An 11,874-nucleotide genomic window follows, 5' to 3' on the forward strand; every position below is an offset into this window, starting at 1 on the left:
TTCAGTTTCTTCCCATAGGATGTCTTATTTCCCACTCCTTTTCTGTGTCTCACCTCCTCACGCCCACACCCCAATTAAACGATCTATGTTTTGATTCTCTCAATGCCCTGATCCTGCTGGTTCTACCTAGTCAATCCGGTGAAACAATTCAGATCCCTGGGTCCTGCCTGGTGATGGACAGAGTAGGAACTGGGTGGCCAGGAGGTCAGATTGCTTTCTTAATTGGGTTGCCTTGGGCCTTGGTTTCTTAATCAGTAAAATGGTTTGCAAAGGCATACATTGCAGAGTCTTCATTTTCCCAGAGGTCCCTCGGTTGCTGGAGGAGGGAAGCTGAGGGCAAAGGCTCCACCCAATCTCTCCCCATCCCAATCCCTCTTTCTGCTTCCCACCATCCCCCCTCCCCTTCGCCTCTTCATCAGAGCAGCCCAGTTTTTGCCTGTTTCATCTATTGAGATGCTGTCATGATCCAGGATTCATGCAAGGGCTTCCCTGACCTTTGAAATCTAGATTTTTATTTAAACTGAGAGCTTTGATTTTATTATTTAATCATTTAAATCTCCTTTACAAAAAAGATAACTTAGTGGGGGAAAAAAAAGGTTGAAATCAAAATAGCACCATTCTGGCTCGGCTTCTAGCACTGATTCTGTCATCTTAAAGAAGTCATTTGTTTTCTTTGATCCTCAAATCTTCATATGTAATGAGAGAATTAAAGTTTATGATCTTATCAAAATTCTGAGTCTGTACATATGCATACAGAAAATATGAAAGAGATGTAAATACACGTGTGTGTGTGTTTGTATGTATTTCCATGTCCACATTTACACTTAACTGTGCATCTTAGTTTCTCAAGAGGAGGCAGATTATAAGCAAGGGAGCCGGAGCAGGTGACAGGCAGTGCCCAAGCCTATGTGGAAATGGGGTTGGAGCCGCACTTGGACGCTGGCGGCAATCCAAGTCTTCCTCTTGCTTCATGTTCAGTCCAAGGGAGGCCACATTGCTCCTCTGGCCTCCTCCGTGTCTTGCCTTTTGAATTTCTCATGGGTTGCTCTGCCCTATCAAGTCACCCTGATGGGCGACAACCCTTTTCATTGCTACAACAACAAATCCCTGTATCCCAGACGTCCTTGAGCTTAATAACCTTTTCTGAAGGATGCTTCTGGGGAGGGGGTGCATCCCCAACATGCAGTCCTCTGCCATCTCACCAGCTCCCTGTTGCCTTCCCAGCCCTGCCCCCGACCCCATCCCTGCAGGGCTTCCCTGGGAGTTTCAAATTCTCCTCTTCAGTCGTATAAGGCAAACTTCCCCTGCTTCCAAAGCTTGGCGCCAGCCTCAGCCCCTTCCATTCTAGGCATGTAGCAAAGGCAGTTTTCCAAGAACGACAGTAATTCCTCCGCCGAGAAAGAGTCTGGTGCTGCCTTTAGGCTGTCACATTTTCCTCTTTCTTTGCATAAGACGACCATTTCTTTGGTCGAAAGGGTTTCACGGCTAAACACAGTCTGAAAACCACTGCACATTGCTGTTCTCTTGTGACTTGAGCATCTATAAATTTTATTACTGCCTGATCAGTAATCCTTCCAGATAAATCAGTGTTTTCATCCAATTAAAATCTTAGCTAACATTGCTATTTTAATTGTGTACTATCTCATCATGCAAAACTCTGAATGAGTAACGTTCAAACTGTAGGTAACATTTGTTTAGGAAAGAAATAAAGTAGAATGGAAACTATGAGAGCGCATTAATTTAGTAAGTGTAAATATTTTTTCATGAAACGTTGGTTTCGCTTTTCTGAGCATGTGTGTGTGTGTGTGTGTGCATGTGCGTGTGTGTTCTGGTTCACAAAGTAAAAGAATTGCTTTCTTACTGTGGGTCACAGTCCAAAAGTTTGAAAATCACTGCAGAGACAGTCCGATAACAAACACCCGGGGACTCCAAACTCAGTTCTAGCCCCGCCTATTCCACTCAGTTCTAGACCATCATACCGTGTTATTTCAGGGTTTTTTTTCCCCCCCTTGGCTTGTTATTGTTTTAATTTTAAATTAAAACATTACAGACAGAACTGAAGCTGAGACACCCCCATGTACCCCGCCTTGATTCCATCCTTTTCTTGCTGCTCAGTGGTCGCTGCACAATGCTGTATGCATCATTCTTGTGCGTTTTTTGTGCTATTATTCCATATTAAGCCTGCGGAATTATTTTATGTGTTTTATGCTGTTACTTATTTTAAGTGGTTACAAAGAATAACATTCTGGAACCTTTTATTTTCTCTCAAGACAATAAATCTCAGATTTTCCTGGCTGGTATGCGTGGCCCCTGTTCAGTCATGTTCACTACTGTATAAATACACTGAAAGTTACTTACCGTTTTATTCCTGAGACACATTTCATTCAAAATTATGAAAAATATTGCAGTGAACATTCTTGTACATCTTCTCGTCCACATGGGACAAAAAACTATTATAAAACTGTTTTATAAGCCAGCAAATATGCCCTGATTAAAGAGAAAGACATGCCATATTCATACTTATAGTGTCAGTTTCTCTAAAGTAAGAAAATTAGGTCCCCACCTCATACCTTAAAAGAATCAATTGTAGTATGAATTAAAGGCTTAACTGTGCACCAAGTAAAAAGTAAAAAAAGAAAATGCAGAAAAATATTTCTTGGTGTGGTGATAGGAAGAATTTTTTAAGTACTAAAGCAAAGGACAAACAATAAGGAAAAGGATTCAACTTTCTACTTTTTTTTTAACACTTAATGCTTCTCTTTTTTGGAAGATGCTAATATAAAAGTTAAAATATGATTGATTCACAACTTTGACGAAGATATTCGTAATGTATGAAATTGACAAAAAATGGTAGTATTTAAATTTAAAAAATCATGACACCTGGCAAGCTGTCTCTTCTGCTTAGCCAGAGACCCACTCTTAAGTACAGTTTCCCTGCTTACCTCTTATTTCCTGAATGACTAAATCTGCTTTTCCACATTGGCTGATGTTTCTCCCTCTTTGAAAGACGATTTAGTCTCACCCTCCATTTCCCTGTGGGAATTTTACCTAGTCCTAAGGCCCAGATTTACCATGGCTTCTCCAGATTCACATATGTGACTTTGAAGACTCCCCCCACCTCAGTCCTTCAAAGCAACTTGTTTAATATTTTCCTTTTGAAATATACCAGTCAGCTTTCTAAAGTAAGTTCACCCTTGCATCAAAGGCTAAACGTATAGCTGGAGACCAACATCAAATACCCCTGCAGCTTAGAAAGGATTAAATAGTGACCTCCAAAAATTCGTGTCTCACCTGAATTCAGAAGGTGAACTTATTTGCAAATGGGGTGTAGATTTAATTAGTTAAAGATTGAGATGAGATCATACTGGATTAGGGTGGAACCTAAATCTAATGACTGATGTCCTCAGGAAAAGGAGAAGACACACAGAGACAATGAAAGCCGTGTGAAGATGGAGGCAGAGACTGGAGAGACGCAACCATGCAAGCCAAGGAACACTGACATTTCTAGGAGCCACTGGAAGCTAGGAAGAATCAAGGAAGAATTCTTCCCCAGAGCCATCAGAGAGGACCTGGCTCTACTGACACCTTGATATTGGAGTTCTACACCTCCAAAAGAATACATTTCAGTTGCTCTGATCTACCCAGCTTACGGCAATTTATTACATGGGCGATGTGTCAGAAACTAATACACAGCTTAGGTTTATAGGCTAATCAGGCCATTATTCTTCAAAGTTTCTGCCATACGGTGACCTGAAGCACATCTTTATTTCATTTATTACCATGGCTTGTGCCGTATGCATTGACTGAAGCCACCCTAGGTATGCTGGCCACAGTCCACTATGCCAGGGACCAGTGAGGAGCCAACGACAGTGGGTCGGACATGAGGAAGTCATCTTTGGGGTGACTTGAAACCAATTTTGCCCAATAGGGACACTCAGTATTGGAAAGTGATGGTCACATGCAATCTGATCTTTCTCTGAAAGTCAAATTCTAGGTGAACCCTGAAAAGGTTGGTCACTTAAGCTTTAATTACTATCCTGATTGCTATATTACCTGGTCAGTTCTTAACGATGCCAGGGTAGGTATCAAATCTGGACACATTGGAACAGAGAATGTTTGTACTGTGATTAGGTGATGTCCTATGTTACTCCATCTTCCCACAGATCCTAATAATAAAACTCCATCATTGATGGGCCCGTTGGCTCATCTTTCTTTACATTTACAAGAAATCTGAAAAATAACTTTAATGTAATCTCTAAACCGTTTATTTGCAAAGGCCTTATTACATCACATTTCACCTCCTCTGAAAAGCATTCTCTGATTCTCCCAGGCAAAGTTAGCCTCGCCTTTCTATCTCTTTGCTATAGTACAAAGCATATGGAAGAGATCATTTGAGTTCACATTTCTGTCCCTGCAGTAGAACGAGTATCTCTGTAGGACAGTGTTAGATACTGCTTTGTCTCTGGACCATTGTATCCTGATCTGATATCACACTGAATGTTTGTGGAACTAGTTATTAACTAGCTTGCCTCCCTCAATAATGTGTATGCAGCTTGAGGAGAGTGATTCTGTTTGGTTCATTTTTGTATCTCCAGGGCTCAGCAGTAGCCGGCATCCACATAGTAAATGGTCAATAAATCATATTCAGTAAAAGTCCTAGCAGAGCTGAGTGGTAATATTAAGGTTTGCCAATAGATGTCTCTGTGATAACAAAAGTTACCAGTATGGAACACCCACTGGGCTAAGCACTTGTCATCACACTGAATTCCCCCAGCATACTTATCCTGCAGGTGAGGAGATGGAAGCTCAGAGAAATGATGTTGCCCACCCAAGATCACTCAGCTAGTAGGTTGGGAAGCCAGATTTGGAGCCAGGTTCTTCTCCTTTGTAAATCTGCCCTTAATCTTTATCAATGTGCCATTCTCTGGCCTGAAAGTTTTTAACTTCCAGACTTAAAGTGATATTAATATGTGTAAGTCACTAACATGAACGACTAAATAACTTATCTAAATTTTAGATTTGTGGCTTAGATTTACTGAATTACAGTGGTTCACAAGTGGGGGCAATTTTGCCCCCAGGGGTTATTTGACAATATCTGGGAAGAGTTTTGGTGGTTGTAACTGGGGGTGGAAAGGTACTTGGCATCTAGTTAGTCGAGGTCAGGGATGCTGCTGAACACCCTACAATGCATAGGACAGCCCCCCAACAACAAAGAATTATCCAGCCCAAAATGCCAATAGTCATGAGGTTGGAAACCCTGCTATGGTGGGACAGAACGGCTATCTGGACTTTAAACTCCTTTCATATCTTAGTACACATATTTGCCTTTTCCAGTAAAGAAGATGAGTGTAATTATCCCTGTGTTATAAAAGAAGAAGACAAAGAAAGCACAGAGGTGGTGATTTGTTTAAGGAAGAGCAGAGTCTGGGATGGAGTCTAATTGGACCAGGATGGCCGACACCTCCTTTGGCTTTGCTATCTTGGTTATGGAAGTGTGGCTTTTCTGGGAGAGAGATCTTCGTTAATTTGTCTGAAATCCAAATATAGGAAGCAGGAAAAGTGAGAAAAGTGGCTTGTCAATGGCTCAGGAAGAGTGGTTTTGGGGGAGGGCCCCTTATTTTCTAGACATGAGAGTAGCTTTCCGTATAGTAGAACCACGGAGAGTTAAAACTGAAAGGTTGCCAAGACCATTAGCCCCCATATCCCTAAGTGCTCAGTGATAAGAACTGAGGTCCTGAGAAGGGAAACTGCTTGGTGTCACCCAGCGAGAGGCATCCTGGACGGAGCTGGGTCTCCTGACCTGCAGTTCAGTGGCTTTCTCTCCACCCTCTGTTGTCCTCCTGGACTAACGGCAGAGGGAGAGTTTGCGATTTCAAGGAAATCCTCAGATTTTCCTTTTGCAAACCTGGGATGATCCTCTTATAGTAAAATGGTGAATAATTGTCTCAAAACAAGAATGCTAGGATTCAAGTATCAAATGTATTAGGCACTCAGCCGGAATGTGATGGCCTCTGGGCCCATGACTCCCTTAACAACAGACGCCAGTGTTTCAGCAGCAATCCCGAGGCTTCCTTCCTGCATTATAAGCGGACGGAAAGAAGCAGTCCTGATGCACAGTGATCTATGGGAGGATTAATGCAGGTGGACTCAACTGCAGCTGAGATGTTGGTGCAGCTCGTGGTCCAGTCACATCCTGTCTGACCGAGGGAGCGGAAGTGACAGATCCTAAGGGGCTCCGGATTTGGCCAGGATTTATGATCTAATTGGAAGTGCTGGTAGGAGTGGACGGATAGGAATCCAGCCAGCCTGGAGACCGACGGCCCATGGGAAGCGGCTGGTGGAGACAGACTCCCCAGGGTGAAAGGCATTGGCTCTTCCAAAATCAGGCCATCTGGCCAAAAGTTAATTCTCAGAAACCAACTACTCAAAATTCAATTCGTCAAATGACCAACTCATTAAACTTATATTTATCAACTGAAGCTTTGGAGTTTAAGAGCTTTAACAGGACCATTTTAGTAGCTTTGGCAGAAATGTTCATGCTTGCTTACTGATTATATAATAAGATTTTCTAATTGTGAACAAATCTAAAATTGTTCTGCCACCTGAGAAACTGGAAGGCAAATTCTAAAATTCTAAAAGTTTGGCCAAAGAGAAATCATGATAAGTGAACATTTTGTGTGTGTGTGAAGTGCTAGTTTTCTATAACTCAAACTTCTATGCCATAAATGTGATAAGATTTTTTTTGTTAATTCTGATATCTTTCAGTGCTTTTAAATGCATTTTTCTATTAAAAGCTTTCCATCATAAGGATTGCCCTGCTGATCCCTCAAATCAGCCTTGTATATATTTCCAGCAATTAAGATTTTAAAGATAAACAAAATGAAGAAAATGTTAAAGACATCAGAACTGACTGAAAACATGTTGCTAGAATGTTGAAATTTTCATTTCTAATAAGGAGCAGTTTGGATGTGCTGATGTTACAGTCAGCAGAAAAATTAGACATAAAATGTTAAAGCCATTCAAATCAGGAGAAAGAGAATGAGAATTCTCAAAGAAATGACTGCTGTGGACTGTGTGTTTATACCTCAGATTTCATACCTATTAACTATAAATGTGAAATTGTGAAGATGGATTAAAAATCCTAATCGTACTTAAAGATTGGTAAAAACGAGAAGAAGACATTAAAAAAGAAATGAACCCCCACTTATATGGGCGATTAATCTATAACAAAGGAGGCATGAATATACAATGAAGAAAAGACAGTCTCTTCAATAAGTGATGTTGGGAACCCTGAACAGCTACATGCGAAAAAACAAGCTAATTAGAAAACAAAACCACTAATTAGAAAAGATATATGCAGCCCTATGCTCATTGCAGCATTATTTACAATAGCCAAGATATGGAAGCAACCTAAGTGCCCATCAATAGATGAAGGGATGAAGAAGATGTGGTGTGTATATACAATGGAATATTACTCAGCCATAAAAAGAATGAAATCCTGCCATTTGCAAAAACATGGATGGACCTAGAGGGTACTATGCTAAGTGAAATAAGTCAGACAAAGAAAGACAAATACCATATGATCTCACTTATATATGGAATCTGAAAAACAAAACAAATGAACAAACATAACCAAACAGAAACAGAGTCATAGCTAAAGAGAACAGGTGATTGCAAGAGGGGGTGGAGGAGGGAAATAAATGAGGGAGATGAAGAGGTACGAACTTCCAGCTGCAAAATAAATGAGTCACAGGTATGAAATGTACAGTATGGGGAATACAGTCAGTAAGTATGTAACATATTTATATGATGACAAATGGTAACTAGATAATTGTGATCGTTTTGAAATGAGAAGAAATACTGAATCACTATGTTGTATAACAGGAACTAATACAGTGTTTTAGGTCCATTACACTTCAAAAACGAACAAACAAACCCATAGAAAAACAGATCAGATTGGTGGTTACCAGAGTTGGGGGCTGCAGGGAATGTGGAATTGGATGAAGGTGGTCCAAAGTTACAAACTTCCAGTTATAAGATAAATAAGAACTAGGCATATAACTTACAACATGATAAATACAATTAACACTGCTGTATGTTATACATGCAAGTCAAGAGCATAAATCTTGACTTTCTATCAGGAGGGAGGAAAAAAGTATTTTTTCTATTTCTTTAATTTTGTGTCTGTAGGAGATGGATGTTCACTAACCTCATGGTGGTAATCACTTCATGCTGTTATAAGTGAAATCATTATGCCATACGCATTAAACTTATGCAATGCTGTGTGAAAGTTATATCTCAGTAAAACTGGAATAAAAAAGATCTCAAAATTGATTCTAAAAATCAGCATTAATTGAAACATTCTCACAGAACATGCTGAAGTTTTGGTTTCTGATAATGAAATATTTAGCGTTAGAAAACTATATTTCATTACTGAGAATGAAGATTGAACATTTTTAAAGCCGTCACATAGTCATCGTTGAAGTAGGTAAGAGCATTTCTGATACATAAGGGGAATGTGGTACATTTAGCAAAATGTTTGGTCAATTGTTTTCATCAAATTGATGAATCCATGAACTGAATTCCAATTCTCTGGCTTCTGACGAATTGACTTTGAGCTGGGTGCACGCAGAAATTTGAACGTTTGTGGTTATGGGGGCAGAAGACAGAAGCTGTGTCCAGGGATTTCTAATTACTCTGTGCAGGGTCAGCTGGTTCAGGGTTCCTGGGGTTAAGGATCGCTGTGGAGCATGGGTCAAACAACGGACCAGGGACCCGTGATTACGAGGCTCCGTAGCCCTGAGGGGCCCACTGAGATCCATGAGCACCGAGCTGTCCTGATGACGGTCTGAGCAGGTCAGGCCTGCTCCCTGGCCCACTGTCCACCTCCCTCAGCTCTCTGCGCCGTGGCCATCCTGAGAGCCCGGTGTGAAGTAGCATCCTTCGTCTCTTCCTACTTCCTTATCTGCCCGGGCTGTTTTTCACAGTACAAAGCTCACCTGTTACTTTGTTTATTTGCCTTCCGTCTCCTCTCGCTAGACTATAAGCTGCATGAAATCAGGACCGTGTGCTTTCTTCTCTGCTGTTTGCCCAGGGCCTAGAAGAGTGCCGACCCTGAGAACACGTTCAGTAAATATTTGTTGCATGAATGAATAAACGAATACGTGGGTAATGTAGGGGGACCTCCATGATAAGGCCCTGGCCCCTCTCTCACCCGCTCCTGTTTTATCCTCCTGGTTCCCATTCTCTCACAGTACTGAAAATATGCAATCATTGTTTCCAGGTAAAGCTGAGCTTTTCTTACCTGCCTTCTATTTTTTTTTCTTTAAAGTACTGCTTTTCTTGCCTAGACCCCCCCCCTCCCCCGGCTTGGCTCATGCTGTGGACTCCGGCACATCACTCGGTCACCCATGGAGTCCTCTCCTGGTCACCTGGAACCTCTGGCCAGGGGCTGCCTCCCTACTCGGCTTGTCCCCGACACTGCTTGCGTGGATCCCCGAGGCAGGTAAGCATTCGTTCACACAGCTCCGCCTGCGCTCTGCTCTGTGCCTTCTTGCATCAGAATTGTACCTCAGTCACCTTTATTTGCCCAGCACCTGTCATAGGGCCCAGTAAAGGCTGATTGAGTAAGTGAGTCTGTGCCGGGAGACAAGCAGTGTATTTGTAGGCTGAGACCCACAGGAGCAGATACACGGGATCCTGACCATTTGGAGTCAAGCCATACCCCAGGGATGGCCGATCGCACAGAGGTGGCACATCCTACCTGCCTGGGACTTGCCCACCTGAGGCGAATTGGGCTGAAGCACCAGGGAGCCACGTGTTCTCCTGGCTCCTGTGACTTCAGGCCTCAGAGACAAGAAAAGTGCCCAGCAATGATTTCTCCAGCCTCTGTTCCCCTCTCCCACTCACAGGGTCCCAGGGGGACCCCAAAGGACTGCATTCAGCCACCCTGTCGAAATCCCATCTCTCTGGGCTCCTCCTGGATCCTAATAACAGGATGTGGGTACATTCCCACGTCCTGGGTAAATGTTGCCTGGGAGCAAAGAGGGAGAGAGGAGCCGGGCATCAGGTGCTCAGATCAGGGGCTGCACAAAGACGGCACCGCGCTGCATTTAGCAGAGGTGGGTCGTGGTGCCATTATTCTCAACTTCCCCAACCATCAGTGTTGCCAATAGATGTAACCAGTGTCCATTCTTGTCCCATCCCAGAAAGAATTCAGTGACCAGGCTCGGAGGTTAAGAAAGTAAAATGGGAATTTATTAAGGGATGGATAGTACACTTTCAACGGGAGAGCAGGCTCAGGTGAGCGGCTACCTTGAGTTTTTTTGGCAAGTTGGCTATGTGGAGTGTAAAAATGAATGGGGGGAACATTCATTGGGGAGGGAAGGGTTTGGGGTCATAGTCCCTGATTTTCATCGCAACTCCACCTTCCCAAGGGGAGGATGGATCTTTGCCCTTATTTAGTCTGGATCGGAAGTGTCATGGCATCGGTGCAGGATGGGTATTTGTAATCTGCAAAGCTAGTTTTATCGAAATGAGGGCATAATGAGCAAAAGGTGACATTAGGACATGGAGGCGCCTGCCTTTCCCCATCTCTCTTTGTCGGCCTCCAGGTTTCTTGTCACCCCAAAGTATGTGCCTGTTTATCAGCCCAGAGGCTCCTGCTTTTCTTTCTCTGCCCGGGGACCCCTGGTGCTTACACGATACAGGGTTTCCGGTTTCTGGCCTGTGCCCCACCGCTCGGCCCAGTTCCTGCCATTTGGCCTGCGTCCCCTTTTCTCTGCTCACATCTAGTTCTCTGCGTGCTCTAACATTAGTATCTGGAAACAACTGAGTCCTTGGCCCTGATTGCGTCTCTTCCACCGGTGGGTTGGGGGGCGGGTGTGGAGAGGGGAGGGCAGCAAGGCCTGAGCTCCTCTGAAAGGCTAGCAGGCTGCCAAGGTCCCTGGATCCTTCTCCCAGGTAGGGGCAATGATATAAACCAGACTGAAGATATACCAGCAGGCGCATCAGACTCTCAGCCTCCTTTACAGACCGTGTTAGGACAACCTGCCCGTTAAGGGGACATGCAGTGACATCCGTCTAACCCTCTGTGGGGTGGCAGAAGAAGGAAGCATGAAGGCGGGCGCAAAAGCAGTTTCTGTGGCATCCTCCGTCATGGAGTAGATGACTACAGAATTTCTAAGTACAGAACTGGAAAAATCATCCCATGTCCTTCCTTGGTTTTCATCGCTTCCCATGTTGAGAACTCAGATTCCATGACTCTCTGGATCTGCAGCCTCTATAATTCTCTTCTTGGGCGTCACCGTCTGAGAGCAGATGCTTCTGTGAAAATGCATGGAAATAATTACAGGAAAAAGTCTCCAAGAGGCATCGGCCAAACAATAAATGACAAGATGCCTTTGGGCAGAAATCTAGAAAAGACTCATGTGAATTGTAAATGACACCACAAATTCTTTTTCTTTTTCCCAAATACAGTTTTGGCTGTTTGCCGCCTCGAGAGCTTAGGTGGCCATCTCTGTAATTTTCATCAGCTTGAACACACATTGAAATGAAACCAACATTGTTAGCCCAGCTTGGGAGCTGCTCTCTATTTTTTCCCACTCGAATACCAGCCTCACCAAAGAGAGTTTCAATTTGAGATGCGTTCACTCCCTGAGCGGAAGCCCCGTGGAAGACGATGCTTGAGAGGACGTGCAAATGTACCAGTGACCTACATACAGAGCCTATACGCCCATCAGATTGCTTCTGCCACTTGAAACCTGGGGAAAAATGGAAAAACAAAATTGCATGTGGCATGTTGTGCTCCACGAAGCCTTTCCAGGGCTGTTTTATAAAAGATCATTCATTAGGAACATTTTCCTTTGTCTTCGT

The sequence above is a fragment of the Vicugna pacos genome, chromosome 27 (assembly GCF_048564905.1).
Source record: "Vicugna pacos chromosome 27, VicPac4, whole genome shotgun sequence".
Taxonomy (NCBI): domain Eukaryota; kingdom Metazoa; phylum Chordata; class Mammalia; order Artiodactyla; family Camelidae; genus Vicugna; species Vicugna pacos.